The following is a 23,383-nucleotide window of genomic DNA, read 5'->3' as shown; positions in this document are numbered from 1 at the left end:
TTTTAATCAATGCCATTTTATTAATTATTTGATTTACGGTTAATGTGGCAGCCACTGTGGAGAATTTTATATATTCTACACTCATAAACTCTTTGATAATTACAGCTTAAAGCGCCCCCCCCCCCAAAAAAAAAACAAAAAACGAAATGGTATCATTAAATAAAAATTTTTTTTTCAAATAACAATCAAATATAGGATTTATAATACTGAAATGTCAGTCTTTCTGAAAGTATGTTCAATTATGCACTGAATACTTGGGCATCCTTTTCAATCAATAACTGCATCAGTGTATCCTGACACGGGGTGATCAGCCTGTAGCACTGCTGATGTGTTACGGAAGTCCATGTTACTTTGATACAAGCTTTCACCTCGTCTGGTGTCTCATCTTCCTCTTAACAGTACCCCATATATTCTCTGTGGGGTTCAGGTCAGGTGAGTTCTGGGCCAATCAATCAGCGGTACCATGGTTGGCAGACCAATTGTTAGTACAACCCCTGGCAAAAATTATGGAATCACCGGCCTCGGAGGATGTTCATTCAGTTGTTTAATTTTGTAGAAAAAAAAGCAGATCACAGACATGACACAAAAAGTAATTTCAAATGGCAACTTTCTGGCTTTAAGAAACACTATAAGAAATCAAGAAAAAAAGATTGTGGCAGTCAGTAACAGTTACTTTTTTAGACCAAGCAAAGGAAAAAATATGGAATCACTCAATTCTGAGGATAAAATTATGGAATCACCCTGTAAATTTTCATCCCCCAAACTAACACCTGCATCATATCAGATCTGCTCGTTAGTCTGCATCTAAAGAGTGAACACACCTTGGAGAGCTGTTGCACCAAGTGGACTGACATGAATCATGGCTCCAACATGAGAGATGTCAATTGAAACAAAGGAGAGGATTATCAAACTCTTAAAAGAGAGTAAATCATCACGCAATGTTGCAAAAGATGTTGGTTGTTCACAGTCAGCTGTGTCTAAACTCTGGACCAAATACAAACAACATGGGAAGGTTGTTAAAGGCAAACATACTGGTAGACCAAGGAAGACATCAAAGCGTCAAGACAGAAAACTTAAAGCAATATGTCTCAAAAATCGAAAAATGTACAACAAAACAAATGAGGAACGAATGGGAGGAAACTGGAGTCAATGTCTGTGACCGAACTGTAAGAAACCGCCTAAAGGAAATGGGATTTACATACAGAAAAGCTAAACGAAAGGCATCATTAACACCTAAACAGAAAAAAAACAAGGTTACAATGGGCTAAGGAAAAGCAATTGTAGACTGTGGATGACTGGATGAAAGTCATATTCAGTGATGAATCTCGAATCTGCATTGGGCAAGGTGATGATGCTGGAACTTTTGTTTGGTGGCTTTCCAATGAGATTTATAAAGATGACTGCCTGAAGAGAACATGTAAATTTCCACAGTCATTGATGATATGGGGCTGCATGTCAGGTAAAGGCACTGGGGAGATGGCTGTCATTACATCATCAATAAATGCACAATATATATATGTTGATATTTTGGACAATTGAAAGGATGTTTGGGGATGATGAAATCATTTTTCAAGATGATAATGCATCTTGCCATAGAGCAAAAACTGCAAAAACATTCCTTGCAAAAAGACACATAGGGTCAATGTCAATGAGCAGATCTGATTTGATGCAGGTGTTGATTTGGGGGATGAAAATTTACAGGGTGATTCCATAATTTTTTCCTCAGAATTGAGTGATTCCATATTTTTTCCCTCTGCTTGGTCTAAAAAAGTAACCGTTACTGACTGCCACAATCTTTTTTTTCTTGATTTCTTATAGTGTTTCTTAAAGCCAGAAAGTTGCCATTTGAAATGACTTTAGTTTTGTGTCATCCCTGTGATCTGCTTTTTTTCTACAAAATTAAACAACTGAATGAACATCCTCTGAAGCCGGTGATTCCATAATTTTGCCAGGGGTTGTATTTCTGACACTTGTGGGCAGGTGCCAAGCTCTGCTGGTAAAGGAAATTGGCATCTCCACAAAATTTGTCAGCACATGGAAGCATGAAGTGCTCTAAAATCTGGTGAATTTGCATGTTGACTTTGAACTTGATAAAACCAGCAGATCACATGGCACCCCAAATCGTCACTGTGGAAACCATGCTTGACTTAAAGCAAATTAGTTGGGTTATCTGGAGGACTTTCATGACCATGGAGAGTTAAAGTTCCTTTCTCAGTTCTTTTGTCTTCTTTGAAAGTTTATGAAACTGGAAGGGGGATGTTCCTTGCAATAGCGTGAGCTGAAGCCGTAGGAGGGAAAAATCCAAAATGGCCACAATTGCCCGTCTTGAAAATTAGTTTTCCAATGGTTTAGCCAACACTGCATATTAACATATTGCTTTTGGGGTTGAGGAATTAAAATTTTATGTGACTTTTACAATTTGAGCTAGTTTTGACCTTCAGATCCAAGATAGCAACAGATTTACAGCTCACAATTGGTAAACTTTCAAGTTTGTTGCTTTTTGTTCATAATAGGCTCGACTGAAAGTTCACATGCTGAGTTGAGTGATGGATACTAAAACTATGCCAAAATTTACCTTTGACATTAAGAGGTTACAGGTTGAAGCTCTTGTAGTTGAATAAATGATTAACATTGGCTCCCCAAACTCACAGAAGTACTGCAGATCATATGATATGACACATCAATTATTGAATTCTGTGATTGGTATGCACATTTTTTTTTTTTTTACAAGACATCTTTTCATCCTGATTAATAAAAATTACAGTAGTAATGCCCCAAAGTTTAAGTTGGTCACCATTCCCAGGCTTCATTAGTATGTCCCTTTGGCTGCTCCCTTGTTTGCACTCGGGGTTGCCACAGCAAGTCCAAGGTGGATCTGCATGTTGAATTGGCACAGGTTTTACACCGGATGCCCTTCCAACACATCTCTGCATTACATGGAGAAATGTGGCAGGGGTGGGATTAGAACCTGGAACCTTCTGCACTGAAACCAAGCGCATTAACCACTCACAAAATCAGTTTAGGCGCAGAATTCCATAACATAACGTGGTGGTTGTGCCCTCTGCTTACATAAGTGCATCTTAGATCCAGTGCCATACAGCTTAACAGCTGAGAATATTCCCGCGGTCAGAGTACTCACTTCGGCCTGAGTACTTGTACTGTCTATCCTCATCCATTCATGAGTAGCAATACCTAATTGAGTAGTGTCTCATATAATGATTATCATCGTGGTGGCTACTCTGAATTATTTGAGTCAGCCTCAATGTAGCACTTCCACTGTGAACATCATAGACTTTTTCAATTTATTTTCATTTATATAGCGCCAAATCACAACAGAGTTGCCTCAAAGCGCTTTAAACAGGTAAAGTCTAACCTTACCAACCCCCAGAGCAACAGTGGTAAGGAAAAACTCCCTCTGAGGAAGAAACCTCAAGCAGACCAGACTCAAAGGGGTGACCCTCTGCTTGGGCCATGCTACAAAACATAAATTACAGAACAATTCACGGACAAATATACAAGTACAAGAAATGCTATTGGCGCACAGGACAGGAGGATCGCCAACACGAACACAACTCCCATCTCTGGATGGAGCTGCACCTTAAACAGAAATAAAAAAACAGAATCAGGCATCAGAAAGACAAGAAATACTGTATAATTTGTCAGCATTAAACAACAAGAAAAACAGAGAAATACTAAGGTGATCGCCGGCCGCTAGCCCTAAACTTCACTAAAAGACCCAGAATTTAGGTAAATTTGAGGCCGCGGCCCACTCCAATTACTAATAAAATGAATTAAAAGAGTAAAAAGCGTAAAACAAAACTGTACCAGTATGCTAGCCATATGAAAGGGAAAATAAGTGCGTCTTAAGTCTGGACTTGAAAGTCTCCACAGAATCTGACTGTTTTATTGATACAGGGAGACCATTCCACAGAACAGGGGCACGATAAGAGAAAGCTCTGTGACCCGCAGACTTCTTATTCACCTTAGGGACACAAAGTAGTCCTGCACCCTGAGAACGTAAAGCCCGGGCTGGTATGTAAGGTTTAATTAGATCAGCTAGGTAGGAGGGTGCCAGTCCATGAATAATTTTATAGGTTAGTAGCAGAACCTTAAAATCTGATCTCACTGGGACAGGAAGCCAGTGAAGGGATGCCAAAATGGGTGTAATGTGGTCGAACTTTCTGCTTCGTGTCAAAAGTCTGGCTGCAGCATTTTGAACCAATTGGAGACCCCTAATGCTAGACTGCAGTAAACCAGAAAATAGAACATTGCAGTAGTCCAATCTAGAAGAGATAAATGCATGGATCAGGGTCTCAGCATCAGCCATAGACAGGATGGGACGAAGCTTCGCTATATTTCGCAGGTGGAAGAAAGCAGTCCTAGTAATATTTCTAATGTGGAGGCCAAAGGACAACGAAGGATCAAAAATTACCCCAAGGTTCCTCACTTTGTCAGTGTGATGTATGACACACGAGCCGAGGCTGAGCGTTAACTGGTCAAATTGATGCCAATGTCTCACTGAACCAAGAACCATCATTTGTTGTGTGGGCCGCGTGAAGAGGAGGTACTGCTGGCCCACCACCAGAGGGCGCCCTGCCTGAAGTGCGGGCTTCAGGCACGAGAGGGCGCTGCCACCACGGACACAGCCGGGGGTGACAGCTGTCACTCATTATCTCTTGACAGCTGTCAACCATCTACTCTACAGCATCTCACTCCATAAAGACCAGATGTCATCTCCACCTCGTTGCCGAGATATCGTACTTCTATGGAGGTAACTTTCTCTGCCTGTATTAATTGATTCCAAGAGCTATTGTTTTGCAGCTGTCAACCAGAGGACCGGCGTGAGTCGCGACTGTTTCGTCCTACGTCCGTCAGATAAGTGGTTAAACAGACGCTGCACGAGTGTGTGTTAGAGGTGGAGGTGGCATTCCCACCGTTGTTGTTACGGGGTGTACACACACCCACACTTGACTGTCTTTGTTCTTCGCCAGCAGTACCAGATCCGACAGTCGGGGACGGTGATCACCTGGGAATTCGGGACTTGGAGGGTCCAGTATTCACCAGGTTCGGTGGCGGCGGAAATCGTGTGGTTCCGGCTCTTCTCAGGACAGACGTCTTCTATCCTCGAGCCTGCCCACACGTCACCTTTGTGGATTGACTGTTATCAGATTCTGAGATTGTCTGTGTAGTCGTTGTGCACCTTCACAACATTAAATTGTTACTTTTTGGCTCATCTATTGACCGTTCATTTGCGCCCCCTGTTGTGGGTCCGTGTCACTACACTTTCACAACAGGATATCTCGGCCAGCGTCATGGATCCCGAGGGGCGTCACCCATCTGCTGGACAGCCAATGGAAGAGCAGGGTGCACAGGCATCTGCAGGAGGCGTGCTCGGTGAGTTGCAGCGAATCCTCACCGCCTTTACCGCTCGGCTGGATTTGATGTTCGAGCAAAACGTCATCCTTAATCGCAGGATGGAGGCTCTCACCGCACAGGTGGAAGCACGCGATCAGTGCGCTGCTGCGGCTCCTCCTCCTGCCGACCCGGTGCCGGGTATTAACATTCCACTGGTCGTTCAACAAACCCCCCCACCATCCCCTGAAGCATACATAAGTCCACCTGAGCCGTACGGGGGTTGTATGGAGACGTGCGCGGACTTTCTGATGCAGTGTTCGCTCATCTTTGCACAACGACCCATGATGTACGGGTCTGACGCCAGCAAGGTGGCTTATGTTATTAATTTGCTTCGGGGTAAGGCATGCGCTTGGGCTACGGCGCTCTGGGAACAGAACTCACGGTTGTTATCAGCATATACTGGGTTTGTGGGGGAGTTCAGAACAGTGTTTGATCACCCTAACAGAGGAGAGACCGCTTCAACAATGCTGCTGTCAATGCGACAGGGGCGCCGGTGCGCAGCCGAATATGCAGTCGACTTCCGCATCGCGGCTGCGAGGTCCGGCTGCGAGGTCCGGCTGGAATAACGTTGCGCTCCGCGCCGACTTCATAAACGGACTGTCATCAGTCCTGAAGGAGCATCTGGTAGCTAAGGAAGAACCGCGGGATTTAGATGGGCTTATCGATCTCGTTATACGGTTAGACAATCGGTTGGAGGAGCGCCGTCGGGAGCGAGGCGAAGGACATGGCTGGATACGCGCCATCCCTCTCCCTTCCGGGTTTGAAAAGGGGCCGCCCTCCCCACGCTCCACAGCCGCAGCACTCCGTGGGGCAACAGCTCCCCCTGCTGACGTTGTTAGGGAAACGCACAGGGCCAAAATGAGGAGGCTGGTCCGCGGGGAGTGTTTTCTCTGCAGCTCAAAGGAGCACATACAGAAAAACTGCCCCAAACGGCCACAACGACAACAACCGCCCTTAGAGACTGGGCTAAGAGGGGGTCATAACATTCACGTGGGACACACACAGATTGCCACACGCCTCCCAGTTACAATCCTGAGCGGGGATTTAACCCTTCAAGCCCCAGCACTGGTGGACACGGGGTCAGAAGGGAATTTGCTAGACAACAGATGGGCAAGGGAGGTAGGGCTCCCTCTGATGGCGCTTCCTTCGCCATTGCAGGTGCGGGCACTAGATGGCACCCTCCTCCCTTTAATCACACACAAGACACAACCAGTAACTCTGGTGGTGTCTGGAAACCATCAGGAGGAGATTGAGTTTTTTGTAACTCCTTCTACCTCCCGCGTGATTTTGGGCTTCCCATGGATGTTGAAGCACAATCCCATGATTGATTGGCCGTCTGGGGTGGTGGTTCAGTGGAGTGAAACCTGCCATCGGGTGTGTTTAGGATCCTCGGTTCCTCCCGGTTTACATGCTAAGGAGGAGGTCAAAGTCCCTCCCAATCTGACGGCAGTGCCGGTTGAGTACCACGATCTTGCTGACGTCTTCAGCAAGGATCTGGCACTTACCCTTCCCCCGCACCGTCCGTACGATTGTGCCATTGATTTGGTTCCAGGCGCTGAGTTCCCGTCCAGCAGGCTGTACAACCTCTCACGACCTGAGCGCGAATCAATGGAGACCTACATCCGGGACTCATTAGGTGCCGGGGTGATCCGGAACTCCACCTCCCCGATGGGTGCAGGTTTCTTTTTTGTGGGCAAGAAAGATGGCGGACTCCGTCCATGCATTGATTACAGGGGGCTGAATGAGATTACGGTTCACAACCGATACCCGTTGCCATTGTTGGATTCCGTGTTCACCCCCCTGCATGGAGCCAAAATCTTTACTAAGCTGGATCTTAGAAATGCGTATCACCTGGTTCGGATCCGGAAGGGAGACGAATGGAAGACGGCATTTAACACCCCGTTAGGTCACTTTGAGTACCTGGTCACGCCGTTCGGCCTCACCAACGCCCCCGCGACGTTCCAAGCCTTGGTTAACGACGTCTTGCGGGACTTCCTGCACCGATTCGTCTTTGTATATCTGGACGATATTCTCATCTTTTCTCCGGATCCTGAGACTCATGTCCAGCATGTACGTCAGGACTTGCAGCGGTTGTTAGAGAACCGACTGTTTGTGAAGGGCGAGAAGTGCGAGTTTCACCGCACGTCTTTGTCCTTCATGGGGTTTATCATCTCCTCTAACTCCGTCGCCCCTGATCCGGCCAAGGTTGCGGCGGTGAGAGATTGGCCCCAACCAACAAGCCGTAGGAAGCTGCAACAGTTCCTCGGCTTCGCTAATTTCTATAGGAGGTTCATTAAGGGCTACAGTCAGGTAGTTAGCCCCCTGACAGCCCTGACCTCTCCAAAAGTCCCCTTCACCTGGTCGGATCGGTGCGAAGCTGCGTTCAAGGAGTTGAAACAACGGTTCTCTACTGCGCCAGGTTTGGTGCAGCCCGACCCTAGCCGTCAGTTCGTGGTTGAAGTGGACTCCTCTGACTCAGGGATAGGAGCCGTGCTATCCCAGAGCGGAGAGACCGATAAGGTTCTTCACCCATGTGCCTACTTTTCTCGCAGGTTGACCCCGGCTGAACGGAACTATGACGTCGGCAATCGAGAACTCCTTGCGGTGAAAGAGGCTCTTGAGGAGTGGAGACACCTGTTGGAGTGAGCGTCTGTGCCGTTCACGGTTTTCACTGACCATCGGAACCTGGAGTATATCAGGACCGCCAAGCGGCTGAACCCCAGGCAAGCCCGCTGGTCACTGTTCTTCGGGCGTTTTGACTTCCGGATCACCTATCGCCCCGGGACCAAGAACCAGAAGTCGGATGCCTTGTCCCGGGTACACGAAGAGGAGGTCAAAACTGCACTGTCGGATCCACCGGAGCCCATCCTGCCTGAGTCCACTATCGTGGCCACCCTCACCTGGGACGTGGAGAAGATCGTCCGGGAGGCCCTGGCACGGAGCCCGCCCCCGGAACTGGTCCGAAGAACCGTCTGTACATCCCACCAGAGGCCAGAGCTGCAGTCTTGTACTTCTGTCACGGTTCCAAGCTCTCCTGTCATCCAGGGGTGCGAAGGACCGTGGCAGTTGTCCGGCAGCGCTTCTGGTGGGCGTCTATGGAGGCCGACGTCCGGGAGTACATCCAGGCCTGCACCACCTGTGCCAGGGGCAAGGCAGACCACAAAAGGTCCCAAGGACTTCTCCAACCACTTCCTGTGCCTCATCGCCCCTGGTCCCATATCGGCCTGGATTTCGTCACGGGCCTCCCGCCGTCCCAGGGCAACACCACCATCTTCACGATAGTGGACCGATTCTCCAAGGCGGCCCACTTCGTGGCGCTCCCAACAGCCCAGGAGACAGCGGACCTCTTGGTCCACCACGTCGTCCGTCTGCATGGGATACCCACCGACATCATCTCTGATCATGGTCCCCAGTTCTCCTCACACGTCTGGAGGAGCTTCTGCCGGGAACTGGGGGCCACTGTGAGCCTCTCGTCCGGGTATCACCCGCAGACCAATGGACAGGCAGAACGGGCCAATCAGGAATTGGAGCAAGCCCTGCGCTGTGTGACGTCCGCACACCCGACAGCCTGGAGTGAACATCTGGCCTGGATCGAGTATGCACATAACAGCCAGGTGTCCTCTGCCACCGGCCTCTCCCCATTTGAGGTGTGTTTGGGGTATCAGCCCCCGTTGTTTCCCGTGGTGGAGGGAGAGGTCAGTGTGCCCTCGGTCCAGGCCCACCTGCGGAAGTGCCGTCGGGTGTGGCGCTCTGCCCGTTCTGCCTTGTTGAAGGCCCGGACGAGGGCGAAGACCCATGCAGACTGCCGGCGATCCCCGGCCCCTGCTTACCAGCCCGGGCAGGAGGTGTGGCTATCCACGAAGGACATCCCCCTCCAGGTGGACTCCCCGAAACTCAAGGACAGATATATTGGACCATACAAAATCCTCAAAGTCCTCAGTCCTGCCGCAGTGAAGCTCCAACTCCCGGCTTCACTGCGGATCCACCCGGTCTTTCATGTTTCAAGGATCAAACCTCACCACACCTCACCCCTCTGTGCTCCCGGACCGGCGCTGCCTCCTGCTCGGATCATCGACGGGGAGCCGGCTTGGACGGTGCGCCGGCTTGGACGTCCGTCGGATGGGCCGGGGGTTCCAGTATTTGGTGGACTGGGAGGGGTATGGACCCGAAGAACACTCCTGGGTGAAGAGGAGCTTCATCCTGGATCCGGCCCTCCTGGCCGATTTCTACCGCCGCCACCCGGACAAGCCTGGTCGGACGCCAGGAGGCGCCCGTTGAGGGGGGGGTCCTGTTGTGTGGGCCGCCTGAAGAGGAGGTACTGCTGGCCCACCACCAGAGGGCGCCCTGCCTGAAGTGCGGGCTTCAGGCACGAGAGGGCGCTGCCGTGACCCATCTACTCTACAGCATCTCACTCCATAAAGACCAGACGTCATCTCCACCTCGTTGCCGAGATATCGTACTTCTATGGAGGTAACTTTCTCTGCCTGTATTAATTGATTCCAAGAGCTATTGTTTTGCAGCTGTCAACCAGAGGACCGGCGTGGGTCGCGACTGTTTCGTCCTACGTCCGTCAGATAAGTGGTTAAACAGACGCTGCACGAGTGTGTGTTAGAGGTGGAGGTGGCATTCCCACCATTGTTGTTACGGGGTGTTCACACACCCACACTTGACTGTCTTTGTTCTTCGCCAGCAGTACCAGATCCGACAGTTGGGGACGCTGATCTCCTGGGAATTCGGGACTTGGCGGCTCCAGTATTCACCAGGTTTGGTGGCGGCGGAAATCGTGTGGTTCCGGCTCTTCTCAGGACAGACGTCTTCTATCCTCGAGCCTGCCCACACGTCACCTTTGTGGATTGACTGTTATCAGATTCTAAGATTGTCTGTGTATTCGTTGTGCACCTTCACAACATTAAATTGTTACTTTTTGGCTCATCTATTGACCGTTCATTTGCGCCCCCTGTTGTGGGTCCGTGTCACTACACTTTCACAACATCATTTCAGTCTTATCAGAGTTTAAAAGTAGAACGTTTCTAGACATCCAACTTCTCACTGCTGCAAGGCAATCTTCTAAGGATTTTATGTGAACGAGATTACCAGCAGTTATTGGCATGTATAACTGAGTATCATCTGCATAGCAGTGAAAGGTAATCCCAAAATGCCACAATATGTGCCCAAGGGGTGCTATATAAAGGGAGAAAAGCAGGGGGCCTAAGACAGACCCCTGTGCAACCCCAAATTTCATGTCACTAAGGTTAGAGGTAGTGTTACTGTACAAAACACAGTGGGCCTCATGTATCAACGTTGCGTACGGCGATATTTGAGCGTATATGGGGTGTACGCCAAAACGGCTGCGCTACTTGGCATTTATCAATGTGGTCGTTGGCGTACGCTGCGCTGAAAATATACACCAGGTCGAGAGGTGGCGTAAATTATACACCAAAATGAACCAGCGCTGGAATCCACATAAAAATGAAGATGATCAACATGATAAACAGTGCCATTATACAAATCAATGCAAATGTTACATAAATAACACTTTCCTGATTATACTACATAATAATCAATACAAATCCCGCTTTTGCGGGATTGTTATGGAACATGATCCGTGGTCACAGCGCTGACTGCAAAGACAGCGCTGCTTGCCCTTTTCTCCAGACTTCAAGCCTGGAGCCAGAGCAGCGCTGTGCTTAACTTCATGTGGTGTGATCGTTTTAGACTATGAAATTGATAATAACAACTGTAGTTTCGTCATTCCCTTAATTCGCCCGTGCTGCAATCAGGTTTTGTCATCTCCATTCGGTTGTCACAATAAAATAAATACAGAAATACATTTAAAAAATAAAGAAATCTGACAGATTAGGCGTGTCTTATTAATTGAGCGAGCAAATATCCACGTCAAGAATTACTGACATGTGAAAAGAGAATACAGTGGTCCCTCGCTATAATGCCGTTCACCTGTCGTGGCCTCGGAGTCTCGCAGCGTATTTAGTCCAATTTTGCATGCCTTTTTTTTTTACAGTGTTCTGTGTTCTGCGTATCTGTTTATAAGAATCTTGTTGCCCAGAAGAGAAAAGAGCGCCAACAACTACTCATAACTGTGTTTGTCACTCAGAAACAGACACCTGCAGCCAGGTGTGAGTGGAAAAAGGCACGGCATCAGGACGCAGAGGCCCGATCTGTGAAATACTGGTGAGTCACTATTAATAATTTCTTATGTGTCCGACCTCGTTCGTTGATCGTTAAAATTAATTCATTAGTTCTAAATGCCATCATAATTATTTATAGGAAAACGTTCTATTTTTATTTCTCAAACAAATGTTTGGGCCTGAAACAGTTTGGTATTATTTTCCTACTAAGGTTTGAACTTTGAGAGTGTTTACACACGAGAGAAAAGTGAGAAAATGTTCATGCCTGATTGAGAAAGTGTATAAACTGTGTAGTGAGGGGTTTTACAGCTTTGAAACGTCTATAATAATTGTAAAAAATAACGCTGCCTAACGTCGCGGTTTCGCGTATTTCGGGCTATTTTTTAGAACGTAACTCCAGCGATTAATGAGGGACCACTGTAACACTTTATTGATTATATACTACAAAACAATTGATACGACAGCCGCTATTGACGCTCTATTGGCACGCGTCGTGATTGGTGGAGTTCTTTTTCATTGCCGTCTTCCTGGCTTTCATGTCGTAAAATGAGGGTGTGTCTGAAGCAGAGTCTGAATATTTATGGGCGTGTTTATTATAATTACGATCGTTTCCACCCGCCGCATTTATGAAGATCACGTCAGGCGCACGCCAGAAATGGGCAGGTGCGCACTGCTTGATACATGTCACGGTAACTTTGGTGTATTTCAAGTTTACGCCGTAAATTTATGCCACAAGTGCGCAACATTGATACATGAGGCCCAGTGAGAATGACTGGTCAAGTATGACGTCAGCCATACAAGGGCACTCCCAAAATGAATTTCCAGCCTATCAAGTAGAATATGATGATCCACTGTATCAAATGCAGCACTGAGATCTAACAGCAACAGAACCGTAGTGGTGTCCGAATCCATTGTAAGCAGAAGATCATTCACCACTTTAGTGAGAGCCATCTCTGTGGAATGATATTTTCTAAAAGCAGACTGCAGTGGCTCAAAGAGACTATTCTCAGTAAGATAGTCTACGGGCTGCCGTGACACCACTTTTTCCAGAATTTTAGAGAAAAATGATAGATTTGATATCGGCCGATAGTTTGTCAATACACTAGGGTCAAGATTAGGTTTCTTAAGTAATGGTTTAATCACTGCAGATTTGAAACATTTAGGAACAGATCCAGAAGTAATTAATCATTTCCAGCACAGTCGGCCCAAGAGTGGGCCACAGGTCCTTAAACAGTTTTGTTGGTATAGGATCAACTAAACAGGTTATGCTTTTTGTTGACATTACGAGTTTTGTCAGCATGCCTAGTGAGATACTGTCAAATTCTGTAAATCTAGGTAATACTTCAGTAGTGGCGCCCACATCAATAGCAGGGTGTAGTGACTGGATTAAGGCATGTCAGGATATGTTTAACCTGATGTCTTCTATTTTCTTCAAGCATAAAGCAAGAGGTCTAGAATGGAAATGGCATAGTTCAAAATTAGAAGTATTTCACCTTGCATGGAGTGATGCTATCTTAGACTATAAGCATGCATTATTGGCTACAAAGCAGATTTACTACTCTGATTTGATCAACAAAAACAAGCATAACTCAAAGTTCTTGTTCAACACGGTGGCAACACTTTTGCATGGACAACCACCTGTCGTTCGCTCTCCTTTTACAGCACAAGATTTCCTGAGGTCACGCAGATAATCATTGAACCAAGGTGACTGTGATTTGGGGGAGCGCGGTTTTAACACAGGTGGTGCAATCATGTCAAGTGTAGTTTTGAGCACTGAGTTTAAACTATCCACAAGTCTGTCTACTGAATGGGTATTTGTCAAATGTGAAGCTAAGACATCAGGCAGTCTAGCTTCGAGTTCAGTCTTAGTTGAGGAGTTGATGCATCGCCGTAAAGATATATAAGCTTGTTGTTCCACTAAACACGGCAGAGAAACTGTAAACTTAATAAGTGTTAATCAGTTAATCAGACACCACTGATGTAAGAGGCATGATGTCAATATTCGTGACAGCAATACCACATGCAAGAACCAGATCCAGGGTATTTCCACTAATGTGCGTTGAATCCCGAATGCATTGCCGAAATCCTAATGCATCCACAATTTCCATAAATGATTTGCAGAGGGGATCAGAAGGCTTATTTATATGAATGTTAAAGTCACCAATGATCAGAATGTTATCTACACTAGTTGACAAGTTAGAGATGAGTGCACCAAATTCATCTAAGAATTCAGAATATGGGGCAGGAGGCCTATATACAGTAACAAAGTAATACGACTGATTTTTATTCTTCTGACCTTGGCAATGTGTAATATCCTGAGCAGAGCGGAGAATCAGATGCTCAAATGAGTGCTATTTGTAACCCCCAACAGCTAATAAGCTAAACCTAGATTTATAAATAAGAGAAACACTCCCGCCTTGCTTCGCATCACGAGGGACGTGACTAAATGTATATGCTGGTGGGCAGGCCTCATTTAAGGGGAGGACAGCTGTAGGTTTAAGCCAGGTTTCACATAGCCCAATCATATCTAAGTGATAATCAATAATTAGATCATTGATCAACAATGATTTTGAGGACAGTGATCTTATGTTAATGAGACCCAGTCTAAGGACCTCAGTGGGGTTGACAGTTGAACTGTTTGGGTTTAGGGGTGGTTCCAGAGTAGCATATATAAGATACCTAGAAGTAGGTTTGTGTTTAAGATATTCCACACGTGTTGTAGGTAGCAAACACGAAGTCTTTGCTATTGCTGGAACAACCACTGGGTCATCCTCAATTTCAACATCATCCAATATAGTAATGGGTATTAAGTTTGGAAAGCATATCCCTCTATGATTTTTATGGACACGACTACGGAAGCAAGCCACAGTCTCAACTTGTTGAAATTCCCTCCCTGGCAAATAAACTGCACTATCACCATAGTGGATTTTCTGCACTAAATTTCCCGCTAAGCTAATGGATTCCACACCCACATTTGTCATAAGCCTTGCAGGGTCTCTAATCACCTGCTCCGTGGCCTGCTGTAGATTCCTAATGTTACCCTCCCTGTAGAGCTCTATGTTCGCAGACAAGATGACGGCGCCTTCCCCAGTAGGGTGGAGGGCCTTGCTGTCTACAAAACTGCGCCAGCCACCAATGATGTCAGCCTGCTAAACGGCTCATCAGTACCCCGGGAGGGGAGGGGACCAGAGACTATTAATCGATGCCGACACATCTTTCTGGCAAGTGTTTTGTGACCTCTGAGTGCTTCAGATCAATTCACTCTTGTTCATCTCGCATCTGTCTTCGAATCTCTAGCTCCTGATACTCATTAATCAGCAAGCCCTTGAGATACGATGTTCAGGCTTTGGACTTTGATTGTAAACTCCCCTATTTACTTTGGGTTATAGTATTGGAGGAATCACACACCTTGCACATTTTAGCACGCATTCATAAGCCACGCTACTGTAGTGCTAATGGACAGCAGCAATCCCAAAGTACGAGGTCTATTAGAAAAGTATCCGACCTTATTTTTTTTTTTTCAAAAACCATATGGATTTGAATCACATGTGATTACATCAGACGTGCTTGAACCCTCGTGGGCATGCAAGAGTTTTTTCACGCCTGTCGGTTACGTAATTTGCCTGTGGGCAGTCTTTGAGTGAGGAGTGGCCCACCCTCTCGTCGATTTTTTCATTGTTTAGGAATGGCTCAGAGACTGCTGCTTTGTTTGATCAACATTTTTTCAAAACTGTAAGGCACAACTGAGTGGACACCATTCGATAAATTCAGCTGGTTTTCGGTAAAAATTTTAACTGCTGATGAGAGATTTTGGTCTGTAAGTGTCGCTTTAAGGACGGCCCACGGCGCCTGACGGCGATCTGCGCTCCGAGGCATCGTCATATCACTGTTTCAAGCTGAAAACGTCCACATTTCAGGCTCTGTTCACCCAGGTCGTCGTCAGAGAACAGAGACGTTTCAGAAGAAGTCAGCATGAGGAGTTTATGCGGACATTCCACTGTTAAAGGAGATTTTGTAATGAAATAACGTGCAGGCAGATTCGCATGTCGGGCCGGACCCGACCGCGGGGGGTCGCAACAGGAAAAACACCTCCATTGGAAACCTTAACGGACAAGTTGGAACATGCCCAGCTGTTAAACAATTTCTCAGATACTCACTTGTTGAAAGCCATCAAAAGTCGCCTGAATTTTACAAATGGTTTTCAACTCGGAGGTGTTTTTCCTGTCGCGGCGCAGACAGATTTGCGTCGTCGTCACGGAACCGACTCGGCGAATTTGCCTGCACATTCTTTCATTACAAAATCTACTTTAACAGTGGAATGTCCGCATAAACTCCTCATGCCGACTTCTTCTGAAACTTCTCTGTTCTCTGACGACGACCTGGGTGAACAGAGCCTTAAATTAGGATGTTTTCAGCTCGAAACAGCCAGTCGGACACCACCTCCGACCGCGCCGCGCCGATCTGCTTTGTGAGCTGTCCTTAAAGCGAAAGAAACTCCACAATCTCTCATCAGCCGTTAAACTTTTCACCGAGAACCAGCTGAATTTCTCGAATAGTGTCCACTTGGATATCCTTCACAGGTCCTGAAAAAATTTTGATAAAGCAACGCGCGCCGTCTCCAGCAGCATCTCAGACAAAGGATTTCAGCCGAGAGGGCGGGACCAGTGCTCACTCAAAGCCTGCCCACAGGCGGATGACGTCACCGACGTGTGAAAAAACTCACGCATGCGCACAAGGGTTCAAGCATGTCTGGTGTAATCGCACGTGATTCAAATCCATATAGTTTTTTTTTTTTTAATGTTAATACAGCAGCTTGTTTTTGCTACTCAGTCGATGCAGAACGGTGTACATGAAGACTTAGAAAAAACATGATGAGCAACAACCTGCCATATACTGTTATAAATACTTACTGCATGAAAAAACTGAGCTGTAAATCAGTGGCTATCTTGGATTTGAATGTCCAAAATTAAGTCAAACTATAAAACTGATAAAGAATAAAGGATTATTATCCGAGGGAGAGGTCTGTATGGGGAAATAGACTGAGGTGTTGACAGTACAGGCCCATCATTAGCGAGGTCTGTACGAAAAACACAGGTCTGATATCCCTGTACAGACAGAGCAAGCGAGGTTAATAATTTATTATATGGCTATTATATATATAAACCCGCAAATTTACAGTATCGCCCAAATATGCTGCTGAATGTGTTTGGCTCGTTTGCTTTCTTCACCTCCGCTAGCTTAACAGATGGTCCGGTCGTTAACTGTTTTCAATCTGTATGTTTTTTCCGATGCTGTTTGTTGGGAAAGTGTAGTGACACAGACCCACAACAGGGGGCGCAAATGAACGGTCAATAGATGAGCCAAAATATAACAATTTAATGTTGTGAATGTGCACAACGAACATACAGACAATCACAGAATATCATAACAGTCAATACACAGAGGTGACGTGTGAGCAGGCTCGAGGATAGAAGACGTCTGTCCTGAGAAGAGCCGGAACCACACGATTTCCGCCGCCCCAGAACCTGGTGAATACTGGAGCTGCCAAGTCCCGAATTCCCAGGTGATCACCGTCCCCGACTGTCGGATCTGGTACTGCTGGCGAAGAACAAAGACAGTCAAGTGTGGGTGTGTGTACACCCAGTAACAACAACGGTGGGAATGCCACCTCCACCTCTCACTCAACACGTTGCAGTGGTCTCAGAGGAAAAGGAGCGCCGTCATGCACAGCCTCCACCAAAATGACCGGTTCTCCTGCAAACACTCACAATCACAGATTTATAAATCTCAAAAAAAAAGGCTGAGAGTAGTACCTCCTATGAAGTATGATATCTCGGCAACGAGGTGGAGATGACGTCTGGTCTTTATGGAGTGAGATGATGTTGAGTAGATGGGTGTGTCCATGGCGGCAGCGCCCTCTCGTGCCTGAAGCCCGCACTTAAGGCAGGGCGCCCTCTGGTGGTGGGCCAGCAGTACCTCCTCTTCTGGCGGCCCACACAACAGGACCCCCCCCCTCAACGGGCGCCTCCTGGCGCCCGACCAGGTTTGTCGGGGTGTCGGCGGTAGAAGTCGGCCAGGAGGGCCGGATCCAGGATGAAGCTCCTCTTCACCCAGGAGCGTTCTTCGGGTCCATACCCCTCCCAGTCCACCAAGTACTGGAAACCCCGACCCATCCGACGGACGTCCAGGAGCCGGCGCACCGTCCAAGCCGGCTCCCCGTCGATGATCCGAGCAGGAGGCGGCGCCGGTCCGGGAGCACAGAGGGGTGAGGTGTGGCGAGGTTTGATGCGGGACACGTGGAAAACCGGATGAATCCGCAGTGAAGCCGGGATTTGGAGCTTCACTGCGGCAGGACTGAGGACTTTGAGGATCCTGAAGGGGCCAATGTACCTGTCCTGAAGTTTTGGGGAGTCCACCTGGAGGGGGATGTCCTTCGTGGAAAGCCACACCTCCTGCCCGGGCTGGTAAGCAGGGGCCGGGGATCGCCGGCGGTCTGCATGGGTCTTCGCCCTCGTCCGGGCCTTCAACAAGGCAGAAAGGGCGGAGCGCCACACCCGACGGCACTTCCGCAGGTGGGCCTGGACCAAGGGCACACCGACCTCTCCCTCCACCACGGGAAACAACGGGGGCTGATACCCCAAACCCACCTCAAATGGGGAGAGGCCGGTGGCCGAAGACACCTGGCTGTTATGCGCATACTCGATCCAGGCCAGATGGTTACTCCAGGCCGTCGGTTGCGCGGATGTGACGCAGCGGAGGGTCTGTTCCAAGTCCTGGTTGGCCAGCTCTGCCTGTCCGTTCGTCTGTGGATGGTACCCGGACGAGAGGCTCACGGTGGCCCCCAGTTCCCTGCAGAAGCTCCTCCAGACGTGTGAGGAGAACTGGGGACCATGATCAGAGACGATGTCGGAGGGTATCCCATGCAGACGGACGACGTGGTGGACCAGGAGGTCTGCTGTCTCCTGGGCTGTTGGGAGCTTCGGGAGGGCCACGAAGTGGGCCGCCTTGGAGAATCGGTCCACTATCGTGAAGATGGTGGTGTTGCCCTGGGACGGCGGGAGGCCCATGACGAAATCCAGGCCGATGTGGGACCAGGGGCGATGAGGCACCGGCAGCGGCTGGAGGAGCCCTTGGGCCTTCTTATGTACTGCCTTGCCCCTGGCACAGGTGGTGCAGGCCTGGATATATTCCCGGACGTCAGCCTCCATAGACGCCCACCAGAAGCGCTGCCGGACAACTGCCACGGTCCTTCGCACCCCTGGATGACAGGAGAGCTTGGAACCGTGACAGAAGTCCAAGACTGCAGCTCTGGCCTCTGGTGGGACGTACTGACGGTTCTTCGGACCGGTTCTAGGGTCCGGGCTCCGTGCCAGGGCCTCCCGGACGGTCTTCTCCACGTCCCAGGTGAGGATGGCCACGATAGTGGACTCCGGAATGATGGGCTCCGGTGGATCCGACAGCTCTGTTTTGACTTCGCCTTCGTGTACCCGGGACAAGGCATCCGATCTCTGGTTCTTGGTCCCAGGGCGATAGGTGATCCGGAAGTCGAAACGCCCGAAGAACAGTGACCAGCGGGCTTGCCTGGGGTTCAGCCGCTTGGCGGTCCTGATATACTCCAGGTTCCGATGGTCAGTGAAAACCATGAATGGCGCAAACTCTCCCTCCAACAGGTGTCTCCACTCCTCAAGAGCCTCTTTCACCGCAAGGAGTTCTCAATTGCCGACGTCATAGTTCCGTTCAGCCGGGGTCAACCTGCGGGAAAAGTAGGCACACGGGTGAAGAACCTTATCGGTCTCTCTGCTCTGGGACAGCACGGCTCCTATCCCTGAGTCAGAGGCGTCCACTTCAACCATGAACTGGCGGCTAGGGTCGGGCTGCACCAAAACTGGCGCAGTAGAGAACCGTCGTTTCACCTCCTTGAACGCGGCTTCGCACCGATCCGACCAGGTGAAGGGGACTTTTGGAGAGGTCAGGGCTGTCAGGGGGCTAACTACCTGACTGTAGCCCTTAATGAACCTCCTATAGAAATTAGCAAAGCCGAGGAACTGTTGCAGCTTCCTACAGCTTGTTGGTTGGGGCCAATCTCTCACCGCCGCAACCTTGGCTGGATCAGGGGTGACGGAGTTGGAGGAGATTATAAACCCCAGGAAGGACAAAGACGCGCGGTGAAACTCGCACTTCTCGCCCTTCACAAACAGTCGGTTCTCTAACAACCGCTGCAGGACCTGACGTACATGCTGGACATGGGTCTCAGGATCCGGAGAAAAGATGAGAATATCGTCCAGATATACGAAGACGAATCGGTGCAGGAAGTCCCGCAAGACGTCGTTAACCAAGGCTTGGAACGTCGCGGGGGCGTTGGTGAGGCCGAACGGCATGACCAGGTACTCAAAGTGACCTAACGGGGTGTTAAATGCCGTCTTCCATTCGTCTCCCTTCCGGATCCGAACCAGGTGATACGCATTCCTAAGATCCAGCTTAGTAAAGATTTTGGCTCCATGCAGGGGGTGAACACGGAATCTAACAATGGCAACGGGTATCGGTTGCGAACCGTAATCTCATTCAGCCCCCTGTAATCAATACATGGACGAAGTCCGCCATCTTTCTTGCCCACAAAAAAGAAACCTGCCCCCATCGGGGAGGTGGAGTTCCGGATCAGCCCGGCAGCTAATGAGTCCCGGATGTAGGTCTCCATTGATTCGCGCTCAGGTCGTGAGAGGTTGTACAGCCTGCTGGACGGGAACTCAGCGCCTGGAACCAAATCAATGGCACAATCGTACGGACGGTGCGGGGGAAGGGTGAGTGCCAGATCCTTGCTGAAGACGTCAGCAAGATCGTGGTACTCAACCGGCACTGCCGTCAGATTGGGAGGGACTTTGACCTCCTCCTTAGCCTGTGAACCGTGAGGAACCGAGGATCCTAAACACCCCCGATGGCAGGTTTCGCTCCACTGAACCACCACCCCAGACGGCCAATCAATCCGGGGATTGTGCTTCAACATCCATGGGATGCCCAAAATCACGCGGGAGGTAGAAGGAGTCACAAAAAACTCAATCTCCTCCCGATGGTTTCCAGACACTACCAGAGTTACTGCTTGTGTCTTGTGTGTGAGTAAAGGGAGGAGGGTGCCATCTAGTGCCCGCACCTGCAATGGCGAAGGAAGCGCCACCAGAGGGAGCCCTACCTCCCTTGCCCATCTGCTGTCTAGCAGATTCCCTTCTGACCCCGTGTCCACCAGTGCTCGGGCTTGAAGGGTTAAATCCCCGCTCAGGATTGTGACTGGGAGTCGTGTGGCAATTTGTGTGTGTCTCACTTGAATGGTTTGACCCCTCCTTAGCCCAGTCTCTAAGGGCAGTTGTTGTCGTTTTGGCCGTTTGGGGCAGTTTCTCTGTGTGTGCTCAGTTGAGTTGCAGAGAAAACACTCTCCACGGATCAGCCTCCCCATTTTGGCCCTGTGCGTTTCCCTAACAACATCAGCAGGGGGAGCTGTTGCCCCACAAAGCGCTGCGGCTGTGGAGCGTGGGGAGGGCGGCGCCTTATCGAACCCGGAAGGGAGGGGGGCGGCGCGTATCCGGTCACGTCCTTCGCCTCGCTCCCGACGGCGTTCCTCCAACCGATTGTCTAACCGTATAACGAGATCGATAAGCCCATCTAAATCCCACGGTTCCTCCTTAGCTACCAGCTGCTCCTTCAGAACCAACGACAGTCCGTTTACGAAGGCGGCGCGGAGCGCAACGTTATTCCAGCCGGACCTCGCAGCCGCGATGCGGAAGTTGACTGCATAAGCGGCTGCGCTCTCGCGTCCCTGTCTCATTGACAGCAGCACAGTTGAAGCGGTCTCTCCTCTGTTAGGGTGATCAAACACTGTTCTGAACTCCCCCACAAACCCAGTGTATGCTGATAACAACCGTGAGTTCTGTTCCCAGAGCGCCGTAGCCCAGGCGCGTGCTTTACCCCGAAGCAGAGCAATCACATAAGCTATTTTACTAGCATCTGACGCGTACATGACGGGACGTTGTGCGAAGACGAGCGAACACTGCATAAGAAAGTCCGCGCACGTCTCCACACAACTTCCGTACGGCTCAGGAGGGCTTATGTATGCTTCAGGGGATGGTGGGAGGGGTTGTTGAACCACCACTGGAACATTTATATCCTGCACAGGGTCGGCAGGAGGACGAGCTGCAGCAGCGCCCTGAGCGCTCGCCGCCATCTGTGTGGAGAGAGCCTCCACCCTGCGGTTCAGGAGGATGTTTTGCTCAGTCATTTGATCCAACCGAGCCGTAAAGGCGGTGAGAATGTGCTGCAGCTCACCAATCACGTCTCCTGCAGACGCCTGCGCTCCCTGCTCTCCCATTGGTCGTTCAACAGCCGGGTGACGCCCCTCAGAGTCCATGACGCTGGCCGAGATATCCTGTTGGGAAAGTGTAGTGACACGGACCCACAACAGGGGGCGCAAATGAACGGTCAATAGATGAGCCAAAATATAACAATTTAATGTTGTGAATGTGCACAACGAACATACAGACAATCACAGAATATCATAACAGTCAATACACAGAGGTGACGTGTGGGCAGGCTCGAGGATAGAAGACGTCTGTCCTGAGAAGAGCCGGAACCACACGATTTCTGCCGCCCCAGAACCTGGTGAATACTGGAGCTGCCAAGTCCCGAATTCCCAGGTGATCACCGTCCCCGACTGTCGGATCTGGTACTGCTGGCGAAGAACAAAGACAGTCAAGTGTGGGTGTGTGTACACCCAGTAACAACAACGGTGGGAATGTCACCTCCACCTCTCACTCAACACGTTGCAGTGGTCTCAGAGGAAAAGGAGTGCAGTCATGCACAGCCTCCACCAAAACGACCGGTTCTCCTGCAAACACTCACAATCACAGATTTATAAATCTCAAAAAAAAGGCTGAGAGTAGTACCTCCTATGAAGTATGATATCTCGGCAACGAGGTGGAGATGACGTCTGGTCTTTATGGAGTGAGATGATGTTGAGTAGATGGGTGACAGCTGTCAAGAGGTAATGAGTGACAGCTGTCACCCCCGGCTGTGTCCATGGCGGCAGCGCCCTCTCGTGCCTGAAGCCCGCACTTCAGGCAGGGCGCCCTCTGGTGGTGGGCCAGCAGTACCTCCTCTTCTGGCGGCCCACACAACACTGTTTAGATATTTCATGTCCGACTTGGATTTTCTAATTGTGTTTTTAGCTTCCTGGTTTGTAACAAAAATACGCGTTGCTGACCAATTGTCATGGTAACTGGTCCAATATGGGAAAATATCTGACCGGTAATCAGCCAATTGGAGCGCATGTAGCATCACAACCTTATAATAATATGAATTACTCGACCCCCAAAATACCAGAAACAATATATTAAGTTGCATTGTCAGCCAAACCACTGAAAAAGTAATTTTCAAAATAGCCACCGGTGGCCATTTTGGATTTTTACCCCTTACGGATTCTGCCAGCACTTTAGCAAGAGACACCCCCTTCCAGTTTCATTAATTAACCTTGAAAGAAGACCAATGGACTATCACAAAATGTCAGTTTTGAGAAAATCAAAAACTGGAACGCAGGCATATTGTTTGTTGATTGCAAAATATAAGAATTTGATTTGAAAGCCAAATTAAAGCCATATTTAAACCATATTAAAGCCATATTACATTTGGAGACAAAAACAACCCAGAATGACTGTGTGTACTGATTCCTTCATTTTCCTTCCTTGATTCCTTCCTTCCTTCATTCATTCCTTCTTTTCGTCTGTCCCAAAAAGGGTATAAGTGATTTGAAATCAACGTCTCTCACATTTTTAGGAGGAATT

Source organism: Thalassophryne amazonica, chromosome 7 (assembly GCF_902500255.1).
Source record: "Thalassophryne amazonica chromosome 7, fThaAma1.1, whole genome shotgun sequence".
Classification (NCBI taxonomy): Eukaryota; Metazoa; Chordata; class Actinopteri; order Batrachoidiformes; family Batrachoididae; genus Thalassophryne; species Thalassophryne amazonica.
Note: the sequence above shows the minus strand (reverse complement) of the source record.